Genomic DNA, 18,275 nt, shown 5'->3' with positions numbered 1-18,275 from the left:
AAATTCCTTCTCACGTCCCACAGTGCAATCATCTACAGCCAAGATGCAGTTATGCAGAGAACAGATGAAGTTCCGCTTCATATTACAAATGCATTCATTTAAGTGTGTTCTGCAGGAGGCCATTGGAAGATAAAACCATTATCCTTCCAACTATGAGCATCAAAACTTTATTTTTTCATTTAACTCTTGATAGAATAATGCAAAATTCAATAGTAACAAGAGGATTGCTATTAAAATCTTTAACCTATTTTTTTGATGTATTATGACTCTAGCAGGAGTGTCTTGAAAAGTGAACACAAGAGCAAGACACTTAGACTGGGGAGTAAACATAAGAGAAGTGAAGGGAAATAGGTGTGCGGTCAATTTTTATGTCTGCTGGGATAATTTCAATTATACTGTTAAAGAAATCTAGTAGCTTTGATCTTTGAAAGAATCTTTAGGTAGATTCTATAAAAAATATATAAACCACTGAAAAGACAGAAACCTAAGCAAAAAATATTTTGTTTTCCGTGGGGCCAAGAGGAAGCTCTTATATTAGTGATTTTTCTCCTGATGACTATTCAAGGGAAGCCTGGTATTGATTTGTTTAACTTTTAGAAGTTAACATCTGGGCACAAGACCAAAAGTGAAATGAAAAAAGTTACACCTAAGAAAGTTCCCAGGCAAAATCAGAGGGAAAATATATAACTTAACTTGGGGTAGCTGTAGTTTTTGAAAAAGAGAGAAAAAAAAAGCTTTACTGGTGGGATGAACACAGGCACCAAGATAGAGATATCTTTTAAAATATTAATGTTTTAAGATTCACTATGGATTTATCTTCTTGGGTTTTCTCTTTACACATTTCTCAAAACAAAGACTGCACAGTATCTAGACTGGGATCAGCACTTTTTTTTTCCAATTTATTTATTTATACAAGCACTGGGTACAGTCAGAAGCGCGGGAGGGTGAGAGAATTCACCAGAGACAGAGCGGAGAGCAGAACAGACAGACTGACGAAGTACACTGCTGAGGGGAGCAGTGGGCAGTAGGAGAGGTCTGCGCGCCTCCTGGGACTCTCCCCTGGCTGCCTGGGATGGAACTGGCACTACAGAGGCTGCCGGCAGCTTTGCATACCAGCGCTCAACCACTGCGCTATGGGGGAGGCCCCGAATCAGCACTTTTCATGTGTATTGCTTCTAACAAAGAACAATAATGTTTGAAGAACTTATAATCTATTGCCTGAAAAATAATAAACACATAGGACATATTTGTTAATGAGAGTGAAAAAATTGCCTATATACATATGCTAGAATTAAATTGAATTTGAAAATATTAGGTCTTTGTGGTGGCATCTAAATCAATCAATAAAATTAAAGGAAATGGAATTATATATGTGATGCATATATACATATATATGCATGTGTACATGTGCATGTATAAACTTATTCATCTCTGTATTTTTATGCATGGATATTTTATATCATGGGTGTTTGTGTATGCATGTGTATATATGTCTACTTTTCTGACTATATGCCTACTTTCCTGACTATATATTTCTCTGTTAGCTAGTTAATTCATAATAAGTGTGGCTGTATAGCAGCTGGAGCCTAGAAGGTAGGTATTACCTATGCTCTTATTTTAAGCATTATTTGAGCTCTCCATACATATTCTTGCCCTACATTTCCCCTCTTGTCTCTTCAGGTAAATTTCTTGGATTGAGAATTTATAACCTTCAACTCTTTCATTCATTGTCTCATGAGAATCGGGTGCACCACCATAATTCACTTGACAGTCAAGTTCTGGTCTCCTGAACATAGATTCCACAGATACACACTCCTGACTTTTCTAAGTTTCTCTTTTGCATGAGATATTGATTCTGCCAGCTTTCAAATTAGTGTTTTTCCATGATTACTCTGGTTGATCATCCTTTATGTTTCTCTTATACTTTACAATATAAGTGTCTATTTTCAGTGATTCCTTTCTTGTTTTGAGTTTCCCTTTGGTGAATTCATCTACAATTATGGTTTAACCTGCTACGATAATACTCACAAATCTCAAACCTGTAGTATATCCAAAGGTCATTTTTCATTGTCTGTTTAACATTTCTAATCTCGAAATGCCTTCACATTTGACAAGTCTAAATGAAACTTATATTCTCTTTCATGTTTGACTTTTATTTCTTTCCTTCAAATGTTGGTATAACATCTGATTATTTACCAACCACAGGAATCATCATAGCACCTTAAAAACTTCTCAAATTGATCATCACTTTTATATAATGTTAAATCCATCCTCTGTCATCCATTCTCATTGTCCTGTTCACATCTAGAACTTCTCCTTCTCACCTGGATTCTGTTTCACCAGACTGGGTCTTCTATGCACCTCAAATTCACCTTGAACTTGTTGACCACAATGTTGAAGCTCATCATGACTCAATCTAAATCAGCCTGATACTTTAAATGCTTCAAAAACTCCAGATTTTGCAATGGGTTGTTGTGGAAGATTACTGAGGCTTCCTTGGTGGGTGTGGTATGGTTACATACATATAAGAGGTATGGACAATGTCCCTAAATCATAGAGAGCTGTAAACCAATGTTACCTCAAAAAATAAAATAAGAAAAAAAAATTGAGCTTTGTAATAAAGTATATAAAACTTTTAATGAGCTGGCACTTCTCTAGTATAATTCTCTCCAGCACTAACTCTCTAAAGTTCTGCTCCAGGAATGTGAAACTACATATACCTCTTCAAGTATGGCATGCTGTATTATACCTCAGTGCCCTTAGACTTAATACTTCATCTGCCTGTGATATCTTGTCTTTCTTCTTCCTGACTGGTGCCTATTTGTATTTTAAAATTAAGTTCAAATGTCACACACTGTAAGAATCTTTTACTAAGTGCAGCTCCACCCCTGTCATAAGCCTTCACTCAGACTTAGTCAACTATACCTCCAATGCACTTCAAACAGGGATCATGCATCTCTCTATCTAATACTTATTATATTTTTCTTTGCTACACAAGAATGTCTGCTCCTAGAAAATAAGGTTTAATTATAATTTATTTTTTGATATAGCTGTTTCACTAGTTTTATATGCTTTATTTATATTTTCTGACATATAGAAAATATTCAATTATTTAATTGGACTGAGTTGTGCTGCACAATATTGGAGAGACCTAAGGATGGGGAGAAAACTTCCAGGTATGACCTCTTCAGTCTGACTTGAAAATACAGTAAGATGTATTTCATGTAATGGTTACAATAGGCTATGTAATGAGACTGACCTTGGCTTATGTCCTATTTTTACCATTTGCTCTGTGGAAGGAAGGAATTACATTACATATAACATTATAAATTACATTATAACTCTGAGACTACAATTTCATCCTTAAAGCAAAAATAATATAATAGTAACATAAAACTTACCTTACAAAGGTAGGTTCAGATCTGAGCCTGAAGCATACAGCATTTTGGAGACCTCCTTTTTAAAAAAGAACAGAAACCTGTAAATATAGAATTAAATACTCAACTTTATTATATTTAGATCAGAAATGATATCAAACTGGAAATTTAAAAAACTCAAATATTTCATCACGTCTGAAAAAATAGAATTAAAACTGTCGCACCTCTTTAGGGTTTTTCTTTCATAGTTTGATTTTATGTATTTATATTATTTCTTTCTTTAAAGATTTATATATTTATGTATACGATAGCTGGGGTGCAGGCCAGAGATATGGGGGTAAGAGGATCCACCAGAGACAGAGTGAGGAGCAGAACAGTCAGATGTACTGAAATACACTGCTGAGGGGAGCAGTGGGCGAGACAGATGTCTCCTGTGCCATGTGTGTCACCTTCCTGACCATGAAAAAACTCGTGCTGCAGTGGCTGCAGATAGCTTCATAGTGCTGCGTCTTAAATCCTTGCACCACCAGGGAGGCCCCAATTTATACTATTTCTTAAAATAGCCAGGGTTTTTTAGTATTTTTATTTTTATTTTCTAAAGATTTATTTTTATTTATGCATATAAGAACTTGGGTGTAGGCCAGAGGTGGGGAGCGGGTGAGAGGATTCACCAGAGACAGAGTGGGGAGCACAGGCAGATCTATTGAAATACAATGCTGAGGGAAGCAATGGGCGAGACAGGAGAGGTCTGCTGCACCATGAGGGTCAGCTTGATAGTGCTGAGACTTAACACCTGAACTATCAGGGAGGCTCTTTGTAGTATTTTGTAGAGAGAAAATGGAAAGACAATTTGGTTTATCTTCAGGAATGGATTGCCAAATTTCATTCTTAATGATTTAGTCTTTTTTTCATATTCATACCTTTCCCTTGATAATATGTATATAATTTGTATTATTAAATATAGGAAACTTCTATCAAGTTGTTATTAGTCTACAAGATTTGGAAGAATTTTCCATAGAGCACCATCTGGCCTGTTACACATACAGCCTTGTTTCTTGCTCTCCCTCTGCCCTTAGCCTAATATTTGTCTTGAGGTCCTCGTATCACAGTGCAGCTGGAGAGGGGACAGCAGACAGCAGGAGCATCCCTGGAAGCTTTCACTGCTCCAGCACAGGCAACTAACAGTGACTTATCTATATAAAGAAGGTGATGTAAACTGAAGGATTCCCAGCTCCGTTTTCCTCAGCTGGATGATTAGGAAGCCCAGGCCACTCTATTACTACTGCACACACAGGCTGACTTTGTCAGATGATAATTCAGTTTGGAAAGAATGAATGGTCTTACCAAATGGCAGCTAAACTACCTTGTATTTTAAAAAAATGCCCCCAAATCTAGGACTATATAACACCGTATTAGACTCCCTTCTTAGGCTTCAGAGACAAACTGGGTAAGTGAGGTTCTCAGTAAATGAGATTCATGGTAAGGTTTGTTGCTGGTAAAATCAAATATATATATATATATATATATATATATATAAAATATATAGTAACATTTGGTGTATATACAAAAATTATTCATTATATATAAATTGCTACAAAATAATAATGCACAGGACTCCACAATTTAATTTAGGTCTTGAAAATAAATATGCTGTTGAGTTAATGACCAGTGGATAATTAAAAAAAATGCAGATCCAATGTGTTTAAGCCATTCCCTTAAAGGATTTTAAAATAAAATTTGAGAAAATAAAATAAAACTTGAAAAAATTATCTATAGCTAGTGAGAATGTTATTATTAATATATATTTTAAAGTATCCATTGTATTAACTTATTAAAGAACTAATATAAAGCATATGACAATATCAGAGCTTTGTAAGGTTATAGACAAGGCTACATTTTTATCTAAGAACTTTTGGTGATCAAAGAATCAGGGTGAGAGTATTTTGATTATTAGTGGTTAGTAGAATGCATTTTTTAAGTATTTGGTGTATGTCCACTCTAGGTATTCATGACTTACATGGGTAAAGAGTTATTTTAGAGTTTGATCAGGTTTTTTTTTTTTTGTTGTTGTTGTTGTTGTTGTTGTGGGACCCTCGCTGGTGGCCAGGAAATGAACCGGCGCTGCAGAGGCTGTGGGCAGCCTCGCAGCCCAGCGCTCAACTGCTGTACCACCAGGGGAGGCCCTGATCAGTTTTTTTACAGAACAATTCTGGGAATGCATTCTTTCTGAATTCTACTTGTTTATGGAATGAAGTCATTCTACAATAAATATTAGTGCAGAATGAGAGATTAAGTTGCTGGATAGAAAAAGAGAAAGCATCAAAACAGAGCTTTCCAGAAAGTGGGAAGTAATGTTACTCATAATAAAACACTAGTTCAGGGTGCTGTGCTGCTGTGACAGCCCCAGAAATTTCTCTCTAGATGGAGCATAAATACATTTTGAGTCTTGTGATGATGGGCTTACCTTAGGGTCTACCAATCCTAAGTGTCCTGTTCAGCAGCATTTTTCTTACCTACAGTTCTGCATTCCTATACAAGGTCAGAACTGCTCTGTCAATCAGTCGTAGGAATCAAACTTTACAAGGTGCCTTGCAAATCAATCAAGAGCAAAAAACTTGAACACCCTCGGAAGGGTATGCATCACAATGTATGACTGGGATGCCTAGGGAGAGGGGGCTGTTGATTGATGTATAACAAGGGACCCCAGAAGCTGATCAGTGGAACACCTTGTTGATAAAATTGGAACCATGGCCATGGTTCTGGGGTATGGTTTTGATTACAACACTTGGTCATCAAGCAAATAAGAATTATCTAGTCAGCAGACTCATGTCCCCCTGAAGCCCTAGATGACATAAGCACATTTTTAGTTCCATCCAATTTTTTCTCCTACCCCATGTAACTGGTGCTGTATGATTATTCTGTCAATAAAAAAGCTAGGGTCTTGTTGTTTGAGCTGCATCCTGCATTGTGCAGCCGGCTCTACGACTCCCTTTTATCAGTGTGGTATCGCCTACGCAACAGTCTGGATAGATATTGAATTCTAGGTTGAAAGTGATGTCTTTGAAGATGCTCTTCTAATAGTTGTACTTTTTAGTGTTTGAAAAGATTAACATCATTGTGGTTTTCATTACTATGTACTTATTAATTACCATGTGTTTGTAAATTTCTATTTTGTATTTCTCTCTTTAGATGGTTATCTATTGTGTTCTGAATTACTAAATGGTGTACACTGGTTGGTGACCTGTAGTTCATTCAACTAGGTGCTTGATAGAAACTTTCAAGCTGGAAAATCTTTTTTTTCTGAAATTATCCCACATTTTGTATTATTTTATTTGAAAAATATTTCCCTAATATTTCCTCTGTTTTCTCTGTCTGAAATTGCTAGCAAGGACAGGTTGGATTTTTTTTAATGTTTTGAATATATTTTCCTAATGATATCAATTTCCTTTACTTTTCATTTGTCTTTCTATGATTTGCAACATGTTTTCTACACTGCTTTTAAAAATTATCATTTATCTTTAATTTCAAAGAGGTTATTTCTTTTATGACTATAGGTCCTTTTGTACTCTTATCATTTGCTAATTTCAATGACTGTAATGTCTCATTGTATTTTGCAGAGGGGTTTAAATGGAGTCTTTAAGACTTGTATTTTTTTTTTTACATTTTGCCTATTTTCACATACATTTTTAAAATTTATGTTTTGCTTGGCTGACTAGGAAGGATATACATATGGGGTGAGAGGCTAGATCTGACCATTTTAGCGTTCAAATTCTCTCCCTCTAATTTGTCTGAAGAATAATTCCCCATTATTCTGCTTTCTCTAGTTCTGAGGTCAAGGTCAAGGTCTGCTTATTTGGATTTTTGCTAGCTTGATTTTAGGTTTCTTCAGGGTGAATAGCCTCTCATTTCAACATTAACTGTTCTTATGTTTTCATTGCAGCTTCCTTTACACTATTAAGTCACTTTCCACTGTTCTGTCTCTGCCTTTTAAAAATCCCTTGAAAATTTTCATCTACTATTCTTTTTATACTTCTACATTAATGCATTTAAAAATTTTTAACATAGTATCATTGGATCTAGGACAGGACAGCTTAAAATACTTGCATATTTATAGTTATCTTTAAAAGAATTGAAATAAACTAAATTTAAAAAAAATACACCAGCACTATTTTGGGGTTTTGATAGATAAAAATGTCTTCATATTTCTTTGATTATTTTAGAAGTTAGGAGTAATTTGTAGGATGAGGCCAATAGTACACATTTTTGAGAGGAATAAATACTTTAAGTATTTCTAGGAATATGTGCTCAATTGCAAGTCTCTCTTTCCATATGCTGTCATTTATATATAGAAGCACAAACTCCATACATTCGAAATGGCCAGATGGCAGCCCTTCTCTTCATTACTGAAATGAAATACAGAATACAAGAGCTCCCTGCTGAAAACATACTGCAGTATTTTGTTTTAAAACATATAGTTTTGAAATGAACATAAGCTTGCTTCCACCTTTTTTTATGTTTGTTCTTTATACAGACAACAAGAGAAATACATTGAATTCAGTAACCTGATTTTTTAAAGTTAAAAGTGAAAAGCTAAATAATATTAGCATAAACATTTGCAACTGTTACCTAAGAGAATTCTGATAGCTGCCTCAACTCTCTGTGTGAAATTATTCTTGCATGGCATTTGTAATTGTTTCTGTCAGGAAAATGGAAACCTTGCAGATATTTGCTAATGTGCCTTGGAGAGCATGTAACCTTGGAGATTTGTGTAATGTACCTTTGGAAATGGAAATTCTACAGATAGTTCATAAACTAACTCCTCGACGCATGATAGCTAAATTCTTCTTGAGGCAATATTTGTCCTTGGCAAAACCTCTTTTGTTACCGTTTTATTTATAAATGATGAAAGAAACCGGATGATTTAAAGATGACCAGATATTTTTAATAGAAAAGTTTATGCAGATCATAAGGTTTAAAATGTTATAATTTTAACTGCCCTTTTTAACTCTAGGAATAGAGCCAGGAAAGACTTGTCACCCATCTACTGTCCCTATTTACACGGAAACACAACTATATTACAAGATCACTGAGGCTTAAGTTAGTTGAAAGAATCCATTTTAATGATATGGATAAAACTCATATAAAGTTTTTCAATGACTTCATTTTTTAAAAAATAATTCTGTGGTGCTATATATTTGTAACACATTTTACTTCCAGTGTGATGAACAGAAAATGATATGCTAAAAGTGCCTGATGAATCTTTTCAACATCTGAGCTATAAAATGGACAGTGGGAAAATTGGGATAATAGGGAAGTTGAGTTCTGTGAAGAAAAGCAGAAGGTATTGACTCATATAATTATTTTTAGACTCTAACCAAAGATTGTTGTTTAATATATTTTAAAAATAAGTTTCCATTCCCTTAAATAAAGTTTTATTTTACACTCTCTTTTCTACTTCCCCGTCTTTTAATACCTAAATATGCAAGATCCCAAGATTATTGTTAGGTAACATTTATTCCTATTTTTACCAAAGGGAAAACTGAGAAGCAGCAGAATAATTATGCAGAAAAGCAATGCCAAAAGTGGAACACTGGTCTCTTGACAGCAAGATTATCTTTTCACAGAGCTAAACAAAGATGTTCATCAGAAAAAAATTAAAATCTAACTTAATAAAATGGAACTTAGCACCAACTTTTATTATAGGCATTTACTTTAGCCTCTTTGATTTTTAATCTGACTTTTATAATTTTAGTTATCTAGAGAAATGTGAGTACAGTTGCCAAAAAGGGTGCTACAGTTACATGCATTTTGTCAAAGGTTACTTTCACTTTCCTCAAGGAACATACTTCTGGTCTTGAGAAGGACCAGACTGCTGAGATGAATATCCAGTTCTCCCCAAAGCTTAGCAATGAAAGTCATGCTTGCCACTTCAAACTCCAAAGTTCCTGCACACCTCATTCGAAAAATCCTGTCATGAACATCAAGGTGTGTAAGGACAGGAATGGACACAGGGCAGGTTTTCTAGGATCCCATGCAGAACGGGTAAAGGAGGAGTCAGAGTCCTTAGTGGCTTTTTGCAGGTCTTTTTATTTAGATTACCAGGTACGCGGCAGGCAGGGGCGCTGGGGGGCCAGCAGGCTGGCAGGCCTCCCAGCCCCTAGCAGGTCTTCACTCTGAGCTCTCCAGCCTTCTCTCGGCTTCTGCTGGCATCCCCGTGACCCCGCCCTTAAAAGCCCAGTCTAATCCCATCTACCTAGGCCCACACCCTATTCCAGGTGCACGCCATCAGGCATGCATTCAGGACCGCAGGGTTCCGTCATCTATCCTAATGGCGGGAGGGCAGAAAAGCCTGATACCTTTTACCTTACCCTACAAGGTGATACTAAGCACCCATTCTGAACAAATAAGCCTGTTTTTCTGATTTCCAATTCTGTTTTTCATTCTGCAAAGCACTGAATAAACAGATACAAATTCAACTATTAGGAGTCAGCCTTCTATCCACAGCACTTGTCATAGATGATTTGACTTCAAAGATCCAAAATGCAGTATATATTTTTGGTAAAGAGTATATAAAATATGACATGACCTTAATCATTAAGGAAGTGATTAATTCTTAATTATCACTACTTTTGAAAGTACATATAAATTTAATTAGGAACAAATGTGTCATTTGAAAAGATCATTTTCCCCCCAGATAAATCTCTTTCAGATGATCTTTTTTTCTTTTTTTTAATCTTATATAATTTTTACATCATTTTTCATTTTTGCACAGTGTATACATTTGCATCTTGGTTATATTCCCCATACAATTCCCACCCCCTTTATTTTGACTGTAATCCCTCCTCCCCTACCCCCCACCCTGCCCTGTACATATAATTGCTTGTTGATTTTGATTTGATTTTTACTTTACTATAATTAGTCTTTTTCCTGGTCCCTTATTTAGGTTTTCTAAATTCCTGCTATGAGACCATCTGGTATTTTTCTTTTTCTTTCTGGCTTATTTCACTGAGCATGATCCCTTCCAGCCCCATCCATGTTGCTGCAAATTGCACGAGTTTATCTTTTTTGATTGCTGAATGATATTCCATTGGTATGGCACCTGCACCCCTATGTTTATAGAAGATGATCCTTTTTTTTTCTATTGACCTATGCGAAGGTGTTTGTACTTCCCCAGTCATGTAAACCCTGATAGCCCAGATGGAATGCATGGCAAGTAATAAGCAAAGTGGTACTAAAATAATAATTAAAAAAAAAGTAGTAATGAGTCTGTAGTAATGGCAGAGTTTCTTATTTGTGTGGCAAAAATATATGTCTGTCTGTCTGGCTGGCTGGTTGGATGGATGGATCAATAGGAGGAGGAACAGTTAATAAGGAACAGATAATAAGAATATCTAGTTTTTAAATATGTTCGTAGCTCAGATGTTTTTTACTTTGAAGAATATATTTAGGAAATCCTCTCTCTGCAATGCTTAACTTGCTCCTAATAAACGAAATTAAAGATTGGAAAGGAAAAATACAAATCTGTTCTCTGACTGCTCCCTTGCTGCCGACCCCCAAACTTGGCATACTTTGTTACACCACAGTGGTCCTGCCTGAAGAGTCACATGCTTTTATACTTACTTCATTGTGGGTTTCCTGGCAGTAATCATTCCCTCAGCCCAAAGTTTCCATCCCAGGAACAGCTGTTTCACAATCATTTAAAATAATCCAATAACTAGGCACATACAAAAAAGCAATCCTTCTGTTCACATCCCATTATTTCCAGACTACAGAAAAAAAAAAAATCTTTAAACAAAAGGTAGTTTCCTGCAAAATTTTTGCTTGTTTGAGATCTGTCTAGGGGATTGGAAGAGAGATAGTTTCTTTAAAATTGGAAAAATAATAACTGACTCTGGAAGAAAAGCAAAAATGAAACTTTCTGAATATAATTACTTTATTGATTTACAAGTAGGTTTATTGTAATTATTTCTCATACACATGCTGCTTATTGAATTTTGGTCCTTTGTGATCATTTTATTTCTCAATAAAAGAAAATATGAATAATTCCTGACTTTATCTTCTGCAAACTTATTTTCTATACTTCAGTTCAAAATTTTATTTCTAAAATAATAAATTTTTTTTTTTACTGCAAGCAGCACATATTTTCACTATTAGGATATCTCTGATGATTTAATTTGTTAGTTTCTAATCTTTTTTTTTTGGGTATTCACAAGTGACTAAGCAAACTTTCAAAACAACTATATTTTCTGGCTGAAAGATTCTTGATGATAATCATTTATTTATTTTGAACTAAACATTTATTTAAATGATTTTCAAATCAAACCTTCGGGTTAGAGTAGGGTTTATCAACAGTGGAATTACTGGCATTTTGGATGGACAGATTGTTGTGGGAGCGGCCCTGTGTGTCTGTAGGAGGGGCCATCTCTGGACTTTTCCTCATAGATATTGGTAGGATTCTCTTCCATAATCATGACAAAGAAAAATATCCCCAGTCTTTGACAAATACCCCTGTGGGAGCACCTCACCCCAGATTGAGAACCATGGAACTGTGCAGCATTTTCATTTCTGTTATCATGTAGTAATTTTATACTGACAGCAAACTCATCTCTGTGAGGCCACAGAGTCTGCTATCCTGTTCCTCTTATTTCTAACTTTATACTCCTCAGATGTGACACGTACTGCTCTTAAGTTGATTTCCATCATCAATCTTTGCCTCTTGCTTTCTCTTCCACCTTCCTACTAATTCTATAATTATACAGGTTTGGTGAACTGAGTATTAAGAGTTAAGTCACAGAATTACATCACTTATATTCTTAGAAGTTAAAATAATGGCAGTGCCAACAACTATATTTATCATGATTAAATTTGTTAGCCTACTCATTTCTATATCGATAAGTGGAAACACATTTATAGAATTTTTGAGCAAACTATTAGTAGTAAAATAAAATAAAGCAAGTAAAAAAATTATACAGGACTCATTAATAATGATTTCCAGGGCCAAATATTCTTTTTTTTCCAGTTTCACAATTCCCATATATTGATTCCTTTATCAAAGAGTTAGTGTCACTGAAGAAGCTGAGCACAATTCCTTCCAAGATATCCAAGATAGTAATGACAGTTGTTATGTCCAGGAAGCTAAATTTACTTAGGTAAGAAAAGAAGCAAATAATTACCTCGGTGACTTGTGTCTATGTAAGTATTTGTTCAAGTTTTTCATTTGTAAAATTGCCAGCTTTGTCATAAGAATTAAATAAGGAGACATATAAAGCACACACAGAAATAACTCAATTATCTTCCTCTTTCTCCTACTCCAATTAATTGAAATGCCTTTAATATGTTAGTAACAACCAACCAGTTTTGAAGTTCAGAACATTCTGTGGAGAATCCTGGTGCATATGTCTGATTGCCTGCTGAGTATCTTATTCATTCACTTATTCCTTTATTCTTCAATTCTTATTTCATATTTTGATGAATTGAAGACACTTCAAATGTAACATTTCACATAATAAATTTAAAATCTAATCAAATTCTACTCTTTCCCATGTACATCCTGTTGCCCTCCCTACATCCATAATTTTTTAAATCTAAATAAGGTTGGTAAAATAACTCTCTCCGTAATTTAGTCTACTTTCCCATTTTTTTTTTTTTTAGATTGAGCCTTATAATACATTTAGCCTAGCTTTCTAAAATAACTCCTAACTTTTCTGCTCTGATAAAATCTTCCCATTACTATACATAGTAATCTTTCTAAAAGAAAAAAATCTCATGGGATAAGTTCTTGAAATCCTTCAACAGCTTTTAGGACAATTCAAGATAAAATCTGGCATCCTTAGTATGCCGGGGAAGGTTCTTTATGAACAGTCCTCTATTCTGCAAATTTATCTTTGCCTCTGTTCACCTTGAATCAAATCTATCATACTGATATTTGAAGTTGATCAATACTGTCCAGTGCCCTCCAGGCCCTCATTGCTATTGCTATTCTCTTCTGTCTGCTTGGATCCCTTGTTTCCCATATTCCTGGAACATTTTCTCTCAGTTGAATTAAATATGAATCTTGGGGTTTTTATTTTACCTAGAACTTGTCTTTTTAAAAAGTTTATTATACTTTACATATATTTTTGTCTGAGTCCTTACTCAGCTTCTTAAAGTCTGGGGTTATATTTTTTTCTGTAGCTTGTAATGTCTCACCTTTCTAAATCTATATCTTGGAATGAAGATGCCTAAGGTAATAATGTTGAAAATATTTAAAGACATCACACAAATCATTGTCAGTATAGTATAAGGAATTGTGATTTTCTTATTGAAATAGATCCAAATTTGACTGCTAGCTCTTCTGCATTATGCACTTGTATATTTTGAAGAAGTTAATGATCTATTTGCAAGTTATATTTGCTCATTATAAATTGTGACATTCTTTCTAGATAGGGTTGAACTTAGATTCAAACAAGATAAAATATAAGAGGCATATGGTAGGTACGCCATAATAATTGGTACTTTTTCTAATGTCAACTGAAATGCCAAGCAGGAGCTGATATTCCCAGAAAGATTTAAACACCATAATAATTTTTTTAAAAAACATTTCAGATAAAATGATTTCAAGCAGATAAATTTGTGGCTTGAAAAGATTAATGGAAAGAAATAATATCTTCAGTTATAAACATATAAACTGATACCTACTACAAGTGTTTCACTGATTATAACACACAATGACATCAATAAGTCAAAACAGGCCCCCCAAATAGCAAGATTATATGAAAAATGTATATATATATATATTTAAAATCATGATTATAGAACCATTCTAGTTTATACTATTCCTAGAAATATTAGCAACTAACAGAAAATACATGTAATTTAAAAATAAATAAATTGTAACAGACTAGAAACTTTTTCTGACAAGGGAGTGTGTTCAGCAGTGTGTTCACAGAGCAACATAGTGCACCTGAAGGTCACTGCCAACATTGCACAGGGCATGTTGGAAGGAAATAAACTCTTTCTTAGCCTGAAGATGATCAATACCCACTTCTTCTCAAAGTATATACTTTGAATAAATGCATATGTTACAGAGCAATCCTGATATAACACGGGTTGGCTGACTGTGGGTTCTCACCCTTGCGCTTAAAGGGGACTTATTAATGCTACACTGCAGACACACACAAAAGGTTAATAAAAGGTTTATTTACAAGGGAAGGGGAAATGGGGAAATGAATAACTCGGGGAGAAAAAGAGAGAGGTAAGTTTGTAAATGTGTCCTACCCATTCCGCTGACCTGGAATCCCAATGACCCACAGAGCTGGCGAAAAACGATGCAACCTCAGGCCAAGAGAGCATCCCCCTGGCCACATGCCTGGTTAAATACTCAGAGAACATAGCTGCTTAACTTTCAGATCCTTGCAACCCTCCCTTTGGTGATCATGGGATTTGTAGTTCCCAGTGTCTTGATGCAGTGGGGCTGGAGTCTGCAAAGCCTGTATGGAGTTTGCTCAGGACATGCTTTCCCCCAAACACATAGACAGGAAAAAATAAAAATTAAAAAAAAGATTAAGGCTAAGTCTGCAGATACACTCATATCCTAGAACAGCTGCATGGATTAGAGCAATATGGGACACAGTAACTGAACTCAGACTCAAGAGGAGACACTATTCCCACAGCCACACTTCAACAAGAGGAATTAGAGGTGATTATCTCAATGTACTGCATATCTGGGTTTTATCATATAGAACCCTATTATGAGCTACGAATTTTTGATAGATTGGGTTCTTTCACAGCCAGCAAAGCCTTCTGTTTTCATCAAATATTAAGTTAAAGAATTCTTTAGACAGACTGTTAAATGCAGGCATTTACAGCTGATGATCAGGGTGAAGATTCTTGTGCCCAAATTAGGGTAAAATACAGTGAGCATATGACTTTCTGGAATTCACAGATAACAATTCTATTTCACTAGCATGATTACCACAGGCACAGAGAGCAGGAGCAACACAGTTTAAGTGATTGAATATGTATTAACATAGAAATCATATTTGTCTTTAATTTCAATGTTTCCATGATTTTTATTAATAATTTTTAAGTAATTTTTCACACACATAGAATGTTATTTCATTTGTTATATAGAGATTTGCTTTTTTGTTGAGGTGATATTTGTTTATAACATTGTATATGATTCAGAGATATAGGATCACACCCCATCTGAAGTTTATTATACTTAGTTTCTATAATGCCTCTAAAAATTTCAGTATTTTATATTTTAAAGTATATGAAGTTTATATATATGAAGTATGTGAAGTTTATGAAGTATATGAAGTTTATATATATGAAGTATATGAAGTTTATATAGGTCCAGATTTTTAATATTCTCTTTAGTAATTATTTTTTCAAGAAATCAGGTGTGATAACAATACAAAAATGGCATAAATTCTTCTAATTATATACTCATGCTCTTTGTAGTGTGACATCTTTTCCAATCTAAAAGTTTATTTTTTCAACTCTTAAGTTTTAGCTTGTTCAAATGAATTGTTTTGGCCAATGAGACATCAGCAAATATGATGCAAGAGGAGGCTGAAAATGTATCTGTGCAATTAAGCCATTCTCCTTCTGTTGCTACAGTCCTAAGACCATCATATGGATCAGGTCAAAGTAGCCAACAGGTATAGTAAAGAGAAAAGATGGGAGAGAAGTAGAATGCCCTGGTTGATAGCCTGCCAGACACTGGACATAAGGCCTCCTGCATCACTCAGTTACCTCCACTTATCAGCTGACTACAAATACATGAGACAGCTCAGCACACCACTCGAGTTGGTTCAGGTCAGAAGACCAAACAACAGTGGACTTCCTGGTGGCACAAGGGGTTAAGCACAGAGCTGTCTGCAGCCTCTGCAACAAGCCCTCCCCGGGCAGCCAGGGAGCTACCCACATGGCACAATAGACTTCTCTTGTCTCGCCTGCTGCTCAGCAGTATATTTCAGTCAGTCTGCCTGTTCTGTTTCCCACTCTGTCTCTGGTGATTCTTTTCACCCCCTGCACCTCTGGCCTGTACCCCAGTTCTTATATGCATAAATAAATACATCTTAAAAAAATGGACTATGATGGATGCTAGCAATGCCTTGGTGGTGGGTGTGGTGTGGTAACATATGGCTGAAGAGGTGGGACCCTGTATGTCTGAATCATATAGTGTTGTAAAGCAATGTTACATTAATTTATAAAAAATATAATGAAAAATAAATACACTTAAAAAGGAGACAAAGCTAAATTAAAATAATGATGCACTCACATTGAAGATGGAAAATCAATCCTAAAGCTTGGCATTATTCATTCTTAACTTACATGAAAAGCCAGATCAAATGCGACAATAGATACCTTTAGGAAGACTTCCCTGATTCCTTTATCTGAAGTTAATTTATGTATATTTTGTTCATCCATAATTTTAAAAATATTTTTCTCTTAAGACATTTAATTTAACACTTAACTTTTTTTTTTTAAGATTTATTTATTTATTTACACAAACACTGGTTACAGTCAGAAACGTGGGAGGGTGAGAGAATTCGCCAGAGCCAGAGCGGGGAGCAGAGCAGGCAGAAGGACCGAAGTACACTGCTGAGGGGAGCAGCGGGCGGCAGGAGAGGACTGCGTGCCATGTGGGACCCTCCTCCGGTGCCCGGGGAACAGCCGGGGATCGAACCGGCGCTGCAGAGGCTGCGGGCAGCTTCGCAGCCCAGCGCTCAACCGCTGTGCCACCGGGAAGGCCCTAACACTTAACTTTTACTGTATTAATTTTATGTTTGCATCTTGCCTTCTCTGTGTATTTTAAACTAGGTGAGTCCTCCTACATCCCCATCCTCAAGATGAGTAGCAGCACTGGGTGCATTAAATTATTTAGCCATAGTTTGTTTCATTGAGGCTCACATTATTATTGATGTGAGGTATTCTTTTGGCATCATAATCCATGTTTCAAAGCCTATCTTGTGAAAAAATTAATCCATATCAAATATTTTAGATTGAAATTATTTCTCAGACTTTATTTGAATAAGTAGTGTAACTTAACATAAACTAAAATCAAGCAGTAGGGAGTATCTCATGAATTCCTTATTGACTTACCCAACTTTCATCTTAGGTGTGTTCATTGCTACTGGGGTGTTACTTCTTTTAGGTCCTCTTAGTTTCTTGAGAAAGAATTTGTGTGCATGCTGACCTATGTATGTACACATATCTGCAAACATCTAGATCTATGCATCAGTGTTTATATTAAACAAGTTCATACTGATGTGTCCAAATGTAACCCATTACCACTTGGATCATTCTAGCCTTCTCCTTTTATCTGTAAACTCCTGCTTTAAAAGTAAGAAATCTGGCTCCCATGCCTGTCATCAATTTTCTTAACTTTTCATTTCCATTATACACACACACACACACACACACACACACACACATATAGCAGTATCAATATTATTAATCCGAACATCCTTGGGGCTTTTTACAGCTAGAGTAAAGTGCTTATGTTCTGTACCTTTTGCTTTTAAGTTACAGACTCAATTTATTTCCAAGATTACTGAGATCAGCCACCTTTTCACCCACCTCCTCCAGTGAGATTATTTCATACTTTTGTAATACAGTTAAATTCTCTTGTCAAAGTCTAGATTCTTTTTTTATTTAACAAAAAAAATGTATTTATTATTTATTTACAAAACTCTATAACTTTGGATGTCACACCTTAACCTGTGTGTATGTCTAAGCCTCACCTCACCTACCAGCGAGCTCTGGAACTCGTGGTTCTATCAGATTGATACGCTTCCCTCCACCCTCTCTCCCTCTGATAACTACTGTATTATTTTTTCTTAATTTAAAATGTTTTAATTGTATCATGTTTTATTGAGGTAACATTGGTTTACAACACTGTATATGATT

At 35.3% G+C, this 18,275-nt stretch overlaps 2 long non-coding RNA genes across 2 annotated transcripts in view; one reads left to right on the top strand and one right to left on the bottom strand.

Annotated features, from left to right (window-relative positions):
- Positions 1 to 18,275, top strand: part of LOC129145027 (uncharacterized) — a 185,821-nt gene that overhangs the window by 28,003 nt on the left and 139,543 nt on the right. The window lies entirely within an intron of this gene.
- Positions 1 to 18,275, bottom strand: part of LOC119234290 (uncharacterized) — a 51,605-nt gene that overhangs the window by 23,668 nt on the left and 9,662 nt on the right. Inside the window, exon 2 of the long non-coding RNA XR_008550012.1 lies at positions 3,402 to 3,478. This is a non-coding gene — a long non-coding RNA (uncharacterized LOC119234290). The remainder of the gene's footprint in view (positions 1 to 3,401; positions 3,479 to 18,275) is intronic.

The sequence above is a fragment of the Talpa occidentalis genome, unplaced genomic scaffold, assembly GCF_014898055.3.
Source record: "Talpa occidentalis isolate TD23 unplaced genomic scaffold, MPIMG_talOcc4v2.1 talOcc4.8, whole genome shotgun sequence".
Taxonomy (NCBI): domain Eukaryota; kingdom Metazoa; phylum Chordata; class Mammalia; order Eulipotyphla; family Talpidae; genus Talpa; species Talpa occidentalis.
Note: the sequence above shows the minus strand (reverse complement) of the source record. Positions and strands in the feature narration are given on the sequence as shown.